Genomic DNA, 19,240 nt, shown 5'->3' on the forward strand with positions numbered 1-19,240 from the left:
TGTTAGACGTTTAAGAAACAATCTGAGAAATCTTTAGAAACAGTACTTTAAGTCAGTGCGTATGTGAGATGTAACAATCAATATCACAATTATCATTAACTTCATAAGCACCAAATAGAATAGTTAATTACAGTGTTTCACTTGCATTCAAAACCTTCTGCTGTGCTACTCTTGTTTGCTGATTACTATTTGTTCACCAGGTTGGTTTCACATTTTACCATGCAATTTATCTTAATGTTTGAGTGTCTGAGAAATATATAAATATATAAATACATATACAGTATCATACAAATTTTTAGTTATGGTGGGTGAAAAAGGCGACAAGAAACCTTCACCGTATAGCATATAGCAAATAAAAAGATAACTTATGAGCACATTCACATGTCTTATACAGGTCTTCAAGCCTGCCTTTGACCATTATCACCTAGCATACAGTGTTTCCACTGCAGCAAGGGATTCTGGGAAATGACATGCAAACCAGCACACAGTGTCATCTGTTGTTTGAAATCCATTTTTACATGGAACCCTTATAAGCTAATGCTCGCTCCTCACACAGCTTTTAAGCACAGCACTGGAATCAGATGCAAAGCCAGTGAAATCACTCACAGACGCTTCAACCTTAATGGATCTCATCTGTGTGCGGTTGGTTGTACTGGTTTGCAATTTTCAAGGCTGTAGGATTTACCATACACATTTTAAGTTATGGTGGGTGAAAAAGGTGACAAGAAACCTCCCATAAGCAACTGAGACCATCTGCACACAGTGAACAAAATACACGGATTCCCAACAAACTTCTTTTGACACTTATATGCACTCCCTTGATATAGGTCCTGTCTTTAGGACCGAAACGTCGATGACTGTGCCTGCTTTTGAATACATTTTTTGTCATTACCAAGTGTGCTGCCTCTTCCTTACTTTGTGTTCCTTGGATTTCTTGGATTTCATGGTCTGCCTGGTAAGGAGCCTTTCATTATATATATATTATATATTATATTATATATATATATATATATATATATATATATATTTATATATATATATATATATGTGTATATATATATATATATATATATATATATATATATATATATATATATATATATATATAAAATGAAAGGCTCCTTACCAGGCAGACCATGAAATATAATGTATATATATAATGTGGTAATGGTTGGGGTTTCTCAGAGCTTGTTGGGAATCTGTGTATTTTGTTAACTGTGTGCAGCTGGTCTCAGTTGCTTATGGGAGGGTAGTGGCCCCTCCCCCCAATGTTTAAGCTTGCCCCACCCCACTTTCCAAGTTGGCAGGTCAGTTTCATTTTGCCAGGTTACGACAGATCCAATGTGATCATTCTTCCTGTAATTATACAGGTAAATAAGAATTTTAACCCAGGTGAGTGTTAGGACCTGCTATGGTCATGCTTTGTAAGTGGCAGCAGGCTTAAGACGCTTTGGCCAAAGGGTTAAACTAAATGACCCTTTTTACAAGAGATTTATAGGTATTGCACTGTGTATTTTTGTCACATTGGAAGTAGCTTCGGGCATTTTTGTTTTTATATATATATATATATATATATATATATATATATATATATATATATACATATATACATATATATATATATATATATATATATATATATATACACATATGAAACAGTTTATTGTATTAAACAACTATGTAAATATAAACTAAAACCACATACTGTACAGTACCATTTTACAACGGTACACATTTTTTTCTTAGCAGTAATTAGTACTTATTGAATCACTCTCACTCTCTCATTTACTCAATATACTGAACTATTAAACAGTTTTTTGGGCACCAGTAAACTGCTTGCCTATGAACTACTAAAAACCAATGGAGCCAAAATATTCTTTACAGTATTTATAGTACATACTGTAAGAGGGGCAACATGGCCAAATCCATAAAGACATTTTCCATTAATCTCAGTATCCTGTTTGAAAAAGTGGCAAGGACTAGAAGTTTTGAGAGTGTTCATAGGACATTACCTATACCCTATCTATCTTCAGAGATTAAGTGATGTATTGACCCTCAAATCATAGAAATTATAGTTCATTAGCAGACATTTATTGACTTCTCATACATGTATTGGTCTATTTCTTTTTAAAGCTAGTAACACTTTTATCAAATAACTTTCAAATGTCTAATTGTTCACAGTGACAAAGTTTTGCCATGCAACTCTATCATATCCATAACATGATCACTCTTTTTTCAAGCTATAGAGCCTTATAAGCTTCTTAGAACACAAGCAAAATATATGTAATAGCTTCATTAAAAATGGAGTCTCATAGCATTTTCTCATTAGTCATAATAAAGACCCCTCAGGCTTGACCATCAAAGGTATTGAGCAAGTAAAGAGAGACAAACGAGGTGTTGATACATTTAAAAAACTGGGGCAAAAAGAAAGTTTCTGGATCTATATATTAAAAACATTATCTTCACATGGCCTTAACTTATATCTGAATCTGGCAGCATTTCTCTGAGTATTTTCATCACCATATGCCCTTCCCGGTCAACATCCTCCCTTCACTAGCTTTTAATATTCATCAGAAAATGTATTTATTTTGTTTGCCAATTTGCGCTCACCTCTCTTATTGAAATCAACCTATTGATAAGTCTCATTTTTAGTATATCAATGTTTTAATGGAATCTCTATGGTTCAATCTACCTGTGCTGTTCCATTAATATACATATTTTATGCTTTTTATATTTTATATTTTTATACATAGTTATTTTATCACCCATTTTGTGAGTTTACAATCTACTATTTGTTGTTACACAGATCTATACTTAAAATGTAAATGAATGCATATACATCCAGTATATGTATGTATGACATAATTTATTTGTCCATATACTATTAACTGTACCTTGAATTTACATTATATTTATGTTTGTTGGATTTCAATGCTTTTTAAACTGCATTGTTATATTAATGTGCTTAGTTTTGTATATGATTCACCCCCATATGATAGGTCACATACATTTCCTTTCTCCTTAAGTTACTGTATGTTTTTTTTTTTCTCCAAATCAGTAATTCTTCCCAAGAATTATTCATGTGAAATCGAGTTTTTTTTTTTTTTAATCATTCACACCATCCATCACACTGGGATCAATTATTCCAATCAGATAGGTTTTCAACTTGCCAATTAAAGGGATTTATAAACTCTGTTATGATGACAAGATAACCTCTGATGAAGTGAGATTTGACTCACGAAATGTGTTAGGTATTGTGCTGTGCAGGCATATTCATAGAAGCCGTGTGGTTGCTAAAGTAACGTTAGGCCATGATTATATCAAAAAACACCGGCGGCTCAATTTTGTTTTTGCTGAAATTCAATTAAGCAGCGAAGATGTAAAGGAGCACAGCAGCGTTTCTTGGCAGCATACCAGTTAGTGGATCGCCAAAATGATGGTAACTCCAAACAGGGAATTGTATTAAAAGGATACTTTAATGGTCAGTACTAAACAACAATGGTAGGGACGCACCTACGCGTTTCGTCCGTAAAGGACTTTCTCAAGGTGTAAAGAGAGGTTCATAGATGCATCCTTATATCCACAAACCTTTTCGCGCCAAAATCGCGGCATCTATGACGTCATCTCCATGCGACCGATAGTCTCGTCGCTACTGTGACGTGGGCTAGATTACTAACTCACGCCCATGATGGAGAGGACGCATTAAATAATCTCAATCTTAAATTGACATACACTTTCAATTATCATCACATACATTACCTAGATTTATACCTATATATTAATAATTCACTCAAAATCAACACTGATGTGTTCCGAAAACCGAATTCTCGGAACACCTTCTTGTGCGCTAACAGCTGCCACCCCAAAGCCTTAATTAGAAGTATACCAAAGGGCCAACTAATACGACTCCGACGCAATTGTTCCACTAATGAGTCCTTTGATATCCAGGTCAAAGATTTATATGACCGCTTTATCAAGCGGGGCTACAATCACCTTGACCTGGTTAAAACAATTAGGGAGGTCTCAGCCATGGACAGGAGAGACCTGCTCAAGCGGTCCCCAAGGAAGCCTACCCTGGATGAGTGTCCACTTTTTATCACCCCTTACAGTAAACAGGGAGAACAGATAAGGAATATATTGAAAAAACATTGGTCTGTTCTATGTCTAGACCCTGTTTTAAGACCAATAGTCTCATCAGGTCCAAGAGTTGTCTTTAAAAAGGCTAGAACTCTAGCCAATACCCTATCACCAAGCCTCTTTAATAAAGCCATAGTAAAACACCCAAACCTACCAAAAGGGACATTCAAATGTAACAGATGCAAAATATGTCCAAAGATGAAACAAGGTAATACTTTTACATCTACTGTGAACAGAACGATTCATAATAATAGGATGTTTATCAACTGCAATTCAACCTTTGTTGTTTATCTGATTACGTGTGGGTGCGGATGCCAGTACGTAGGCTGTACGACCAGGTGTCTCAAAACCAGGATGATGGAGCACTTCAGGCTCATATCCAAAGGAGATCTCAGTCACCCTGTCTCCAAACACTTTTCATGCTGTAATAGAGGGGGTTCCACTAATTTTTCTTTTCAAGGTATTGAAATAGTTACTCCCTCAATCCGAGGGGGTGACAGAACCCTACAGTTGGATCGCCGTGAGGCATTCTGGATCTTCACACTAAGGACCAGGGTGCCTCACGGTATGAACATTGACTGGGATCTCACACATTTTTTGTAGCTGTTTTTTTCAGTTCATTAATACATATATGAGTCTGAAGTGCTCATGACCACTCTGGTCAATTCATCTTCCATATTTGAAGATAATGATACTCATATCTTCTATTTCTAATGATTATATATAATCACAAGATGATGTTTCCTTTATATGTGTTTGGATCCCTGTCCCTTTCTAGTGACTATACATTTATGGTATGATGTTTCTACTATATATGCTTATGTCAAAACAAAATTATGTATCATCAAGGGTTTAATCATTTGTTCTTTTTTAACTTTTTGACAATAAGGGAGATTACATTCTCTTTTAATAATATTAATTATATGTAGGTATCTATATTCAGTATTTTTTCTTTTCCTTACTTTTCTTTTTTTCTTATTTATTCTTTTTGATTAATTCTTACCATATGTTATATCTTATGGTTTTCTGTTATAGATATCTCTGTCTTGTTTTTTGGGTCAAAATAATGATTTTCTTAATTTCTTAATCACTTGTGTCATAATTTATCATGAGTATTTCTGTGCATCTGCTATATTGTTTGCTGGATTCAGTACAAAGAAATAAGTGTATACTATTGGTTATATACTAAACTATAGGTTACACCCAATTTATCCATATTGTTTTCAATGGATGATTCCAGCTCTAACAATATATTGAGTTTGGGAATGAGAGTTCAATGTTCCTTTAGCATTTTTTGATATATTTACCTATATACTTAGTATGTTGCCCGGAATTAGGATTGTTAACCTCTACCACTAATTATATAGTATTGCATATGCATTTGTAGGCATTAATTTGATTATTCCTAGTTTGGTTTCCATATTAAGTATATATTTTAATTTCATTTTTTCATGGGTTATTGATTGATTCTGTCTGCCCTCCTCTTTCTCTAAGGGGACAGGCTCAATCTTATATCCACTGGTCTTGTCTATATGAGTTTTTTGTGTACAAATATGTGTTTGACGAAGTTTTTTTGATTAAAGTTTTCACATTCAATATTATTGCTTTTTCAGCCAATCACGGCGTTTTTATGCGTCCTCTCCATCATGGGCGTGAGTTAGTAATCTAGCCCGCGTCACAGTAGCGACGAGACTATCGGTCGCATGGAGATGACGTCATAGATGCCGCGATTTTGGCCCGAAAAGGTTTGTGGATATAAGGATGCATCTATGAACCTCTTTTTACACCTTGAGAAAGTCCTTTACGGATGAAACACGTAGGTGCGTCCCTACCATTGTTGTTTAGTACTGACCATTAAAGTATCCTTTTAATACAATTCCCTGTTTGGAGTTACCATCATTTTGGCGATCCACTAGCTGGTATGCTGCCAAGAAACGCTGCTGTGCTCCTTTACATCTTCGCTGCTTGTATTTATTCTGAAAGGACTGCACGCTGGATAGGAACCACGCATCAAGGACACCACCAAGGAAGGTAAAGGGCCTAGGCCCATTATACTATTACCCTCCAGTGCTGGACTGTTTGATATATTTCCCCAGGGTGTAACATACCATTATTAGGAGACCTATTTTGGGGTACCCGCGTGGGCACCACCAGGCCTCTGGTTTCTCACCCTGGGATGTTATGGATGTTATGGATTATACCACATGTCCTTGAGCTTGGATCCAATATGGTATATGTTATTATCAGTATATCAATGAGCTATCTATGGTGAAGCACCAAAACACCGCTCACTTATCTATGAAATTCAATTAAAGTAAACATAACTCATGCGACATGGGTGCTGCCTGGAACTTCAGGGAAATGCAGAGTGGAGAGGAGACTTGAGAATTTGTTTTTGGCAGGTGACGGTTGTGACACAAGAGCGGTTCAACCAACGAGGGCGAACCGCTCATGGTCAAGCCTTCATCATGCCTCCCTGTCTCCTCTGCTTCTATACTTTCTTGTCTCCCCTACTTGTTCAGATACCGCTCGGTGGCATCGTGAGGATGACATCACCGTATCTCTCTGCCGCACAGCAGCATCTGGTATAATCGTAGCTTAAGCAGGCTCCTAGAGCGACACCCTTGCTGACATCATCAAGCTATATATAACCACAAATAATACAAACATTGACAGTCACCAACAACAGGACTGCACTGTTAACATCTCAGACTATACACCAAATCAAGCAGAGTCCTCTGTATTATCAAACGGTCCCACATTCTGCCCTACCAAGACTATGGACAAGATTGAGCTGTGCAGTGACCTGGAAGAGATCTTCAGAAGACTGCGTCTTAAGGAGTTCTTCCATGACAGACAGGACCAAGATCATGCCAACACTGCAGAAGAAGGGCCGCTGCACATGAGTAGGGAAAAACAAAAATCCAACTGGATCCCACAAACTGGACCGGTACATCAAAAGCTTTAGACACAGAGCCAAAATGACCATCCCGGACAAAGTAAGGAAACAAACGTATAATCTGACACTGATCGAGAGGAGAGCCATAGAATCGCTAAAGGCCAACTACAGCATAACAATCAAACCTGCAGACAAGGGAGGAGCAGTGATCATAATGAACACCACAGACTACCTGCGGGAAGCGCACAGACAACTCTCTGATGCTAAGTATTACTCCAAACTGCAGGAGGATCCAACAAAAAAATACATGAGAGAACTCAACAGGATCATTAAAACACTCCCAATACACACCAGTGAACAAATTCTGGACCTGATACCAGCTAACCCAAAACCTGGCACATTCTACATGCTCCCTAAAATTCACAAAAAGGGTAACCCTGGATGCCCTATTATCTCTAGATCTGGCACACTGACTGAGAATATTTCTGGCTGGGTGGAAGGCATTCTAAAACCACTTAGAACACACCTAACTATACACAGGACACCACCTACCTGCTAAACAGACTTCATTTAATTGGCCCCCTCCCAACAGGAACACTACTAGCAACCATGGATGTAGTCACTTTACACTAACATCCCCCACAAAAATGGGATTTCAGCCTGCAGCTACTTTCTGGGACCGCAGGAGCCACTCACAGAGACAGTGACTAAATGCATCAAATTTATTCTGACCCATAACTACTTCACAATTGGAAATGACACATACCTCCAGACAACTGGAACCGTTATGGCCACTCGGATGGTGCCACAGTATGCCAATCTGTTCTGCGCAAAACTGGAAAGTGACTTTCTTTCCACCTGTCACTTGAAACCACTTACATACCTTCGCTACATCAATGACATCCTCCTAATTTGGACCTCTGGTGAACAGGACCTCCTAAAGTTCCATGAGAACTTCAATACGTTCCACCTGACCATCAACCTCAAACTCACCCATTCCCCAGACGAGGTATACTTCCTAGACACCACCATTACTATAAAGAACAACCATCTACAGACTTCAGTATACCGCAAACCTACAGACAGAGCCAGCTATTTGAGGGACAACAGCTTCCACCCGACACACAATAAGTATGCAACCATCTACAGTCAAGCCATACGATACAACCAGATAGGCTCCGACACAGCAGACTGAGGCCAGTGGATGGACAGGTGTGGGCTATTCCTTCGTTATTTCATTATCAATTAAGCAGGTAAAAGGTCTGGAGTGGATTTCATAAATCGTGGCTATAACCACAGAATTGTAGACCAGCAAATCCACAAAGCCACCAGTATACCAAGAAGTGATCTCCATGAATACAGACAGAAAGAGACAAGCGACAGGTACCTGTGGTGGTCACATATTACTCACACCTAAAAGCCCTACGCAAGATCACCAGGGAACTGCAACCCATTCTCCAGGAAGATACAAGACTGCAACAGGTCTTCCCTGAAAAACCCTTATTATCATACATACAACCTCATAATCGCAAGAAAATGACGATGAGAAGGAAAATATTCAACAGTACAACTGAATATGGGACAAGACCATGCCAGGACGCAAGATGCATAACCTGCGCAATGCTCCACACAGCGGGCACAATCCAAATACCACACAGGAATCTGGAGTACAAAATCAGAGGAAGGTTCACCTGTTCCTCCAGCATTGTCATGTACATCATCATGTGCATGAAATGCCCAGCGGGATGTTACTGCATAGGTGAGAGTGGACAGGGGCTAAACAAGAGAATGAATCTGCATCACTGCAGCATCATACGCGGAACAAGAGACAGTCCTGTCGGCAAACATTTCTCTGACTGTGGCCACAAGATGAACGATCTGAAGGTGGCCATACTTAAATGTAATCTTTAAACACTGAAAGAGAGACGGTTGCATGAATACAAGTTTATGAAAGTGTTCGGGACACTTAGTGATGGCCTAAACCAAGACCGAAGTTTTATGAGTCACTACTGACATGAGAGAACTCTCTTCCCATGAGTGCTAAAGGCCATGTCCATACATTCTGCGATTGCGAGATATATATATATATATATATATATATATATATATATATATATACATATACATATATATATATATATATATATATATATATATATATATATATATATATATATATATATATATATATGCAAACACAGCTGTCTCTTACACATACAAATACTCTATGTAATTCCATCCCTATATACCAATAGGGACCACATAGTATCTACACAGACTTTTAGTAATGCTACAGCCTCTTACATTTCCACACACCTAACCGCACCATTGATATACACTCGCACTCCACACACACCTTTTGTAAAGTGCTGTATACACTGCGGGCTCTTTACCAATTTATATTTACATACATACATACATGCATACATACATACATACATACATACATACATACATACATACACACACTGTTACATCACTAACATTCAGGAACTATTTAACACCTCCAGTCATAAATCACATACTACACAGGGGGGGGTGTTAGGTTTCAGTCGCAGATTACATTCATACACTATATGCACTGTTTTTAAGTTTAACTTTGCTGATTTTTTCAATGTACCATTGCTGGACTCAAACCTTTAAGTCCATGTCATGTTGTACGTCAACATTTATCAGAAATGTATTCGTAAACAATTTTAATATGTAATCTTACTGAACATATTTGAACAGAAAAAAGGTCAGCGCTATCTAGACATATAACACCAGAATTAAATGATATCTATATTACAACTTGTTAATAGACCCAATGGAAAACTCAGATGATATAGGGCAATATACAAATATAACCATGACAGTGACTATTCAATTAAGAAATTGTGCAATAAACATTACAAAATTCAGCAATGATGAATAATGTCCAAAAAGGTTATACAGTATCTTGACTTGGGCAAATTCGCAGCTTCTTAGAGGATAACCTGCATCCACATGAATCTATTAGAAGAGAAAAAAGAGATGTGCGTGCCCCATAGTATAAATCTGTAAAATATTTATTTAGGGTTAATTCATATCATATACTTTCAATATTACTGCAAAATTAATATATATGTAATGGTTATTATATATGTAGAGGTTTCGGTACCGTGTTAACAAAGCTTAATAATTAAAAATGAATAGACAATACCTTTCTGTGGCTAACTAAAAACTTTTATTTGTGCGAGCTTTCGAGATATACGAATCTCTTCTTCCGGCGGTGGTACATTGAATAAAGCAGGCAAGGGTTTACTTAAAAACAGTGCATATAAGAATATTATCTATGACTGAAACCTAACACCCCTGTGTAGTATGCGATTTATGACTTGAGGTGTTAAATAGTCCCTGAATGTTAGTGATGTAAGAGTGTGTGTGTGCACATAGACACACACACATACACACACACACTCTTATATCACTAACATTCAGGGACTATTAACACATCAAGTCATAAATCGCATATTACACAGGGGTAATAATAATAAAGGGGCTTTGCTCATTGCATTAATAGTATTAACACAAGAATGTTAACCAACTTATAATAATGTTTGCCCATTTACAGTTAGTACATCAATAACAATATTGTAAGTAGATAGTAAGAATAGTCACAATTATTTACCATGTCAATTATCTCATATACAGGGTTAGTGTAATTTGTATAAAATAAAAACAACTCATATTACTTATTAATTGTTGGATGGTCTGTGGTAGGGGAGTGGGGGTTGTGGGTAGTTGGCCTTGGGAGGGTGTTTAGACCCCTCCCTGTGAGGGCTGTGGTTAGGGTTAAACCCTTGTTTGCCTTAGAGCTTAGTAAAGAACTGCCATGCAATGATTTACTAGCCTGTTTAGGAGCCAAGGGGGTCGGTAAAGTAGTGTTAGACATTATTAACCCTTTAGTACCCATTAGTGGTAATCTAATCAGGTTTATGAAATTGTGCCTATATATATCTATCTTGCCTATGTATATAACGACCATTATCTATATATATATATATATATATATATATCTATATATATATATATATATATATATAGATATATATAGATATATATATATATATATTATATATATAGATAATGGTCGTTATATACATAAGCAAGATAGGCCTAACACCAGCCTGGGGATAATAATCTACCTTTTTTGGCATTAGCCAGGAGCAGTACATTGTCAAAATTGGCACTTCATGAATGGCATTAAAAATGCTTTAATTTTTGCGATAACAAAAATATAGGGCCATATTTCCTCCAATTTGCTATATCTGAGATTTATATTTCCAGGCCTAAGTCTCATATTTATTTAATGGTGCTATGCCATTGGATACCTTCTAGTGCTGGAAAACACCATTCAGTCCATACACCTGAATAGGCCTTAAGGTGTCTTTCAGCACAGGATATGGCATATACAGTTAGGTCCAGAAATAATTGGATACTGTTAGAAGTTTTGTTATTCCAGCTGTGTACCAAAATAAATTCAAGTTACAGTTAAATAATGAAGATGAGCTTAAAGTGCAGTCTATCAGCTTTAATTTGACGGTATTCACATCCAAATTGGAGGAAGGGTTTAGATATTACATCTCTTTAATATGTAGCCCCCTCTTTTCCAAGGGACCAAAAGTAATTGGACAATTGACTCAAAAACTGTTTCATGGACAGGTGTGGGCTATACCTTCGTTATTTCATCATCAATTAAGCAGGTAAAAGGTCTGGAGTTGATTCCAGGTGTGGCATTCGTATTTGGAAGCTGTTGGTGTGAACCCACAACATGCGGTCAAAGGAGCTCTCAATGCAAGTGAAACAAGGCATCCTTAGGCTGCAAGAAAAAAGAAAATCCATCAGAGAGATTAGCAGGAACATTAAGAGTGGCCAAATCAACAGTTTGGTATATACACAAAAAGGCCTGGACGTCCACCGAAGACAACAGTGGTGGATGATCGTAGGATCCTTTCCATGGTAAAGAAAAACCACTTCACAACATCCAGCCAAGTGAAGAACACTCTCCAGGAGGTAGGCATATCATTATACAAGTCTACCAAAAAGAGAAGACATCACAAGAGCAAATACAGAGGGTTCACCACAATGTGCAAACCATTCATAAGCCTCAAGAATAGAAAGGAGAGATTAGACTTTGCCAAACAATATCTAAAAAAGCCAGCCCAGTTCTGGAACAGCATTCTTTGGACAGATGACACTAAAATCAACCTGTGCCAGAATAATGGAGAAGGCTTGGAACAGCTCATGATCCGAAGCATACCACATCATCTGTAAAACACTGTGGAGGCAGTGTGATGGCATGGGCATGCATGGCTTACAATGGTACTGGGTCACTAGTGTTTATTGATGTTGTGACAGAAGACAGAAGCAGTCGCATGAATTCTGAAGTGTATAGGGATATATTGTCTGCTCAGATTCAGCCAAATTCAGCGAAGTTGATTGTGGACGGCGCTTCGCTTTACAGATGGACAATGACCCAAAACATACTGCGAAAACAACCCAGGAGTTTTTAAGGCAAAGAAGTGGAATATTCTGCAATGGCCAAGGCAATGGCCGAGTCAATCACCTGATCTCAACCCGATCGAGCATGCATTTCATTTGCTGAAGACAAAACTTAAGCCAGAAAGAACCATGAACAAACAACAACCTAAGACAGCTGCAGTAAAGGCCTGGCAAAGCATCACAAAGGAGGAAACCCACCGTTTGGTAATGTCCATACATTCCAGACTTTAAGCAGTCATGGCCTGCAAAGGATTCTCGACAAAGTATTATAAATGAACATTTTATTTATGATTGTGTTAATTTCTTCAATTACATTTGAGCCCCTGAAATAAGGGAACTGTGTATGAAATTGGATGCAATTCCTAAACGTTTCATACAATATTTTTGTTCAACCCCTTGAATTAAAGCTGAAAGTCTGCACTTCTATTGCATCTCAGTTGTTTCATTTCAAATCCATTGTGGTGGCGTACAGAGCCAAAATTATGAAAATTGTGCCAGTGTCCAATTATTTCCAGACCTAACTGTAAATGCTTAGTGAAAACAACTCCTAATGCTTTTTGCCTCTCTTCATAAGCTAAATATTCTATATTTTATCATTTGTTATGCCATTCTCAACGCTTAAACCAATTCTTTTTATGTTCAAGCTGAGCTACAATTGAATACAGTATTCATGCAGATGTAGCCTTATTTACTGTGCACTAAGACACAAGATGAAAAGTGAAACACCACGGCTCTGAGATAATAAAAGCTACCATAGAGGGTTGTTTTTTCCAAATAGCATCATTAAGAGATTTCACACTGTTGGGGGATGCCACGTTCAGGATTCCTCAGATTCCATTATTTTGTATATGTGGGCACACCATGGTTTTATGCAATAACATTATACTTCTTATTTTATTTTTTATAATCTCTGATGAATCCTAGATTATTTTATTGGTCTTGTTGACGTCTTTTTTGCATTAATCTTAAACTTTTTTTTAATTATTGATAGTGATTCTAAGATCTCTTTCCTTGATCACAGTTGATCATTCAGATTCTTTTTATATACACCGATATCTTGTATTATTTTCTGCCCATATACACATACATACAGTATGTTGGATTTATTCATGCATTTTTGTACATTTATTGAAGCTGAATGTTATTTTCCATTAAAGAAGCCATTCTCTCCAAAAGCTTCAATGTAAACTAATGACAGTGACGTGTAATAGGTTTAAGTAGGTAATTTGTGCCATTTTTAATGTCAGAAAAGTTGAAATGATCAGAAATAATATTTCAATCTTTTCATAATATTCTCTGGTAACCAAATTTCCTGGAGAGTTGTATCTAATTTCTGTACCAATAAAACTGAATTTGAGAAACTGTATGTGAGTTATTTATGTTTGTTTGTAAAGTAATTATTTGGGTTGTCTGTAGCCAGACCGATTATACCCTAGAAGAAATACTTTAAGTAAGAATAATGCGCGTTCCAGAAATTAACAACATTTACAGTATATTCTTCACAAGAAACAAATTACTTTAATGGTGACTGAACTTTTCTAATGATGCCAATTCTGTAAATAGATATTTTATTTTACTTTGTATACTGTATGGTCCTATTCTTCAACTAGTTAGATACATTATAGAGTTTTTCCACTTATTAAATGCCCTTTCAGTTTTTTGTAAGTATTTGCTGGAAACCCCTATCAAAAACATTTTGAAACTGTAAGGGGTATATTTTATATAATACATTTGTATAATAACACTGTCAGAAGAAAGAGAAAAAGAGCACTTACAAGCATAAGGTAGTATACAGACCAGAAAATGGGCTACCTCGTGAGTACCACGTCATGGTCCTGGATATGGGGGGACGGGAGGTTTAGAAGCCCGAATCACGTCACTATTACTAGGAAGAGCAGGACAGATGTTGCGCGGGTTAGTGCCTGCTGGTCAGGGCATGCTTGGTGCGATACCTTTACTGTAAAGTTCAAATGTGTTAACAATTATGTGTTCCATTTTTCAGTGCTTCCCGGAGAAGGTACAACAAATTTAGGTCCCAGACGGGTCGTTGGGATTCACCAGGAGGAGAATGTAGCTTTGCTGTAAAATGGACTGCAGTTTCCTCTTCTGCTGGCAGTAAGGCTGGTAAGTTATGGGAATGCCAGCAGTAATCATGGAGGTTTGCCCTCACACCCTGGTGAGGTGCCCTATGTGTGGATGGGAGTGGCTACATACTCTGAGTCCACCATTAGTGACATCAGAGATGTGCCCGCCTCCTGAGAGATATAAGGCACAGCACTGTTCAAAGTTAGTGTGTCGAAGTAAGGAGCAGGTCTGCGTTGAGACCTGGGGACAGAGGGCACTAGTGCTGTAACTAGTGGCCCTATACTGATAAATCAGCAGCAAGCTGTGTACGCCATACTGTGTCCAGGGACCTGGCACAGGGGTGATCTCCCTAAGGGGAGAGGGGATCCCCCTTCATTGGGAGGGTGTACTTTTGAAAGGAGCAAACGGTGCAATGTGTGGCTAAGTGACTTACTGCGAGGGGCAGCTAGCCCACATCAAGCAATAAAGATGACCTTGAATAAAGACACTTCACAGTGTGAGTCTGGAATTACTCAGCAGGGGAAGGCATCACCAAGAAGGAGTTCCTCATCAGAACCATCCCCATGCGGATGCAGGGATCCTGATGAGGTGGAGGCGCTGCACTGGATATAGGTAGGACTCAAGCACACTACCTCAGCTGCCTGTCTGGGTTGGCAATCCCCACACAACATCATGCGGGAGACTCAGGAGTCCTATTGCCAACAGGTGCACCACCAGACACAACCATGTAATGGGGACTGGTTAGACCACAGGGGCCAATGTGAGATTGGGTGGGTCAGGCTAGGCCAGAAAATCCGTTACATTTATATCGTGCAATCAGCGTTTTGCACTGCTAAAAGTAAAGCACATTTGATCAGATCTGTAAAATAAATATCGGATCCGATAAACGGAAGAAAAAACGGCTATTTATCACGTTCCAATATTTTTCGTAACAGGATCATTGGCAGTAAGATAATAATTTAAAACTTTCTCCGGGCTGGAATTAGCCCTGTCTTTCCTACAGATGCAGCCACTAGTATTTGGCCACATCATGTTTCATAGTTACAGCCAATTCCCCAAATACTATATGACAGATGAAACTAAGATCAGCCTGTACCAGAATAATGGAGAAGGCTTGGAACAGCTCATGACCGAAGCATACCACATCATCTGTAAAACACGGTGGAGGCAGTGTGATGGCATGGGCATGCATGGCTTACAATGGCACTGGGTCACTAGTGTTTATTGATTATGTGACAGAAGACAGAAGCAGTCGCATGAATTCTGAAGTGTATAGGGATATATTGTCTGCTCAGATTCAGCCAAATTCAGCAAAGTTGATTGGACGGAGCTTTGCTTTACAGATGGACAATGACCCAAAACACACTGCGAAAACAACCCAGGAGTTTTTAAGGCAAAGAAGTGGAATAAAAACACACTGCGAAAGCAACCCAGGAGTTTTTAAGGCAAAGAAGTGGACTATTCTGCAATGGCTGAGTCAATCACCTGATCTCAACCCGATCGAGCATGCATTTCATTTGCTGAAGACAAAACTTAAGGCAGAAAGAACCACGAACAAACAACAACCTAAGACAGCTGCAGTAAAGGCCTGGCAAAGCATCACAAAGGAGGAAACACAGTGTTTGGTGATGTCCATATGTTCCAGACTTCAAGCAGTCATGGCCTGCAAAGAATTCCCGATAAAGTATTATAAATGAACATTTTATTTATGATTGTGTTAATTTGTCCAATTACATTTGAGCCCCTGAAATAAGAGGACTGTGTATGGTCCACAGCAGACTAATGGCCCATCAGAATAGCATAGCGGGGGTCCCTGCAGTATGAATCCTACCGGATTCTACTTGTCTGTAAGAGATGCGCAGTCAGAGATAGACTGAATCAGCCACTCTACCTACATGCCTCTAAGAGGCGATTGCAGGGTTCCATTTTATTTTAATTTTACAGTATTGTAGCAGGGGGTTTCTGGAGGTGAACCACAATGATTTCAGGTCCAGGGACTCCCTACTACAATACTGTAATAATAAATAAAGTAAAAGCATCTTCATTATCTTAGTGGCTAACCGGCTAAAGGTTGCTAAGCTTCAGCATACCTTAACTCCCATTCATTTGAGAACCCTTTAGTGAATCTGAGAATAAGTGCATGAGAGGTGACATCTTGATATCTTCCAAAAAAGTGCTGTGATTTGAATAGTGCCAAAATGAATAGGAGTTCCCTTCCTAAGATGTGATCTTAGGCAAATCAGCACCAGAATCAGACATTTGTGTGTAGCAGGTTTCACACCAAGGGACCCTTCACTGCTGGACATTCTGCTGCTGTACATTCTGCTGCTGCTGCTCACTCTGCTGCTGCTCACTCTGCTGCTGCTCACTCTGCTGCTGGTCACTCTGCTGCTGGTCACTCCGCTGCAGGACACTCAGCCATCGGCTGTTTCAAAAATAAGCTTTAACTGCCTTGTTATTTGGGCATGAAATGACTTGGAAAACAGTGTGACTGAAGAAGCAGTTCTTACAATACAGAGACACAGTCGGTATGGAACCTTTCACCACCGCCATTGAACTACTGCCATTCCACCGCCAAGGGCAGGCAGCCGCCAGCCATTTCACCCCTATGCTGAATCCTTATGGACTCATTTGTCAAATGAGATCTGAACCTGGACCACCACTTAAAGTCTTTGTTGAATCCAATACAGAACAGAACATAAGGATACTGTAATGCTGTGGCGCTGTGACGTTGCGATACATTGCACGCCCACACGTGTTGCGGAAGCACAGGAGAGGTGCTGCCTGGCGTTCTACATTGGTGGATGCACCGCATGGGCGAATCATTCCAGCACACAATGGTCTCAAAACTCTACAGTCTCTGCCTTATTTTAACGCACGGACCTCTGTAAGTGCATTTTTAAAGAATGTGTGTTAAGTAATAGAATATATTACACTATGAGTTGTGTGCCCTCTTCTCCTCTTGTTTGTCTCTAGTATCATTTTGGAGTGTCTAGGTTACATTCTTCTGGAAGAAAGCAGCACCCTCTGGACTGGACTTGAAATCTATTCACCTGGTTATCAATTAAGATATGCATATTCATGTTATTTGTGATATCATTTGATACTAATATTGATTGTAATATCTGTTATTTAATGACTTTGGCTTTATTGATAAGCCTACCACACAGATTTGTGCGCCTTAGGCTGAGGCTTTTCTATATTTATAGTGAGGATTTTATATACAGGAGTAGAAGAATAAGGGGTGCTCCAACCATTTAACAACTCATCCATAGAGTATAAATCTTCAGGGACCCCAATATAGCAGAGTGGGTTGATAAATGAAATGGCCTGTGAGTCACTCATAACCACATGTCAAATTATTGCCTCATGGTAGCTTACACAATCCAAGTTAGAGTACTCAACTATGATGGTCAAACATAAAAAATCCTTACCCACTGGCGTGACGTCACGCGCATGTGCGGTGGGGAGCGGTCCCATTTCCCTTGGTTATCATCATTGGAGGGATATCCAGCCATTATACACTGTGATTACACTTAGTGAATGCCCTCCCAGGTTATGCGCCTGCGCGTGATGAGCGGGGGGCGTGTCTACCTACCGAGGTTTGAGCGGCGACGGTGGCACCTCGCGTGACGTCACGAGCATTCGCAGTGGGTTGTGGGCCGAATCTTCCTCATTTTTTCCATGTGTAGGCAATCTTTCTATTAAATAAGGGGTATATAAGGCACCCTTATTGTTCTTTGTACCACACTCCTTGATAAAGGACCTACCCGTCCGAAATGCATAGGAGGCTGTTTGTTACCCCCCCTGGGGTGATGTTTTTTATCAGATATGTTCTAAAATAAATGGATTTTATCTTTTCACCACCTGACTCCCTGGCAGTGCGCTGTTTGCTTTCTTTTTTTACTTATATCAGGATTCTATATACATACTGTATACAGATATCCAAAACACAAAAGACAAAAAGGTCCCCAAACGAAACACTCAGACATATCTTATAAATAATCCCAAACCAAGATGTGACTAAAGTAACAAACATACAATCAGACACATCTAACAATAAAGCTAACAAAAATAACTCACACATGAAAATAGACTGGAAACAACCTCCTGGTTAACTGAATACAAAATTAAGACCAAAACATAATTCTAGGACTAAGCACACCTAAAAGAAAAAATACAAAAATACTGAGAAATATGGGCCCTGTCTGAACAGACTACACTGGGAACATAGTACCCAGAGCAGTCATGACCGGCCGGTCATCAGCAGGAATACAAAAAATTACCCATCTGCCTCAGAAATAAATATAAAGCTGCTGATGATTATGCTGTTAACATGTGACCCCTCAACAGAGAAAAATGATTACAGTGTCATTAAGTATGTAACATGGTGGATACAAAACAAACACATAACAGAGCTAAGTATCCCATTAATATCTATAAGTTGCAAACACACCCCATACAGAGTATAGTAGGAATGGCTATGGTGTAACTGAAGGCATAAATCCTATAAATGCTGAAACTCTGTGTGGGAAACAGCAGGGTACAAAGTAAAGGATATAATTTCAAAGACAAATTGGCCATATAGGCGCAGAG

At 38.6% G+C, this 19,240-nt stretch overlaps 1 protein-coding gene across 2 annotated transcripts in view; it reads left to right on the forward strand.

Annotated features, from left to right (window-relative positions):
• Positions 1-19,240, forward strand: part of LOC142486926 (cadherin-7) — a 330,169-nt gene that overhangs the window by 265,911 nt on the left and 45,018 nt on the right. The window contains exon 1 of one of the 2 annotated variants that reach the window (XM_075585432.1): positions 14,203-14,683. The exons of the other annotated variant lie outside the window; for it this stretch is intronic. The gene's annotated coding sequence lies outside the window, so the exon portion shown is untranslated. Of the gene's footprint in view, positions 1-14,202; positions 14,684-19,240 lie in introns of those variants that run through there. 2 annotated transcript variants of the gene reach the window in all.

This window comes from Ascaphus truei, chromosome 2 (genome assembly GCF_040206685.1).
Source record: "Ascaphus truei isolate aAscTru1 chromosome 2, aAscTru1.hap1, whole genome shotgun sequence".
Taxonomy (NCBI): Eukaryota; Metazoa; Chordata; class Amphibia; order Anura; family Ascaphidae; genus Ascaphus; species Ascaphus truei.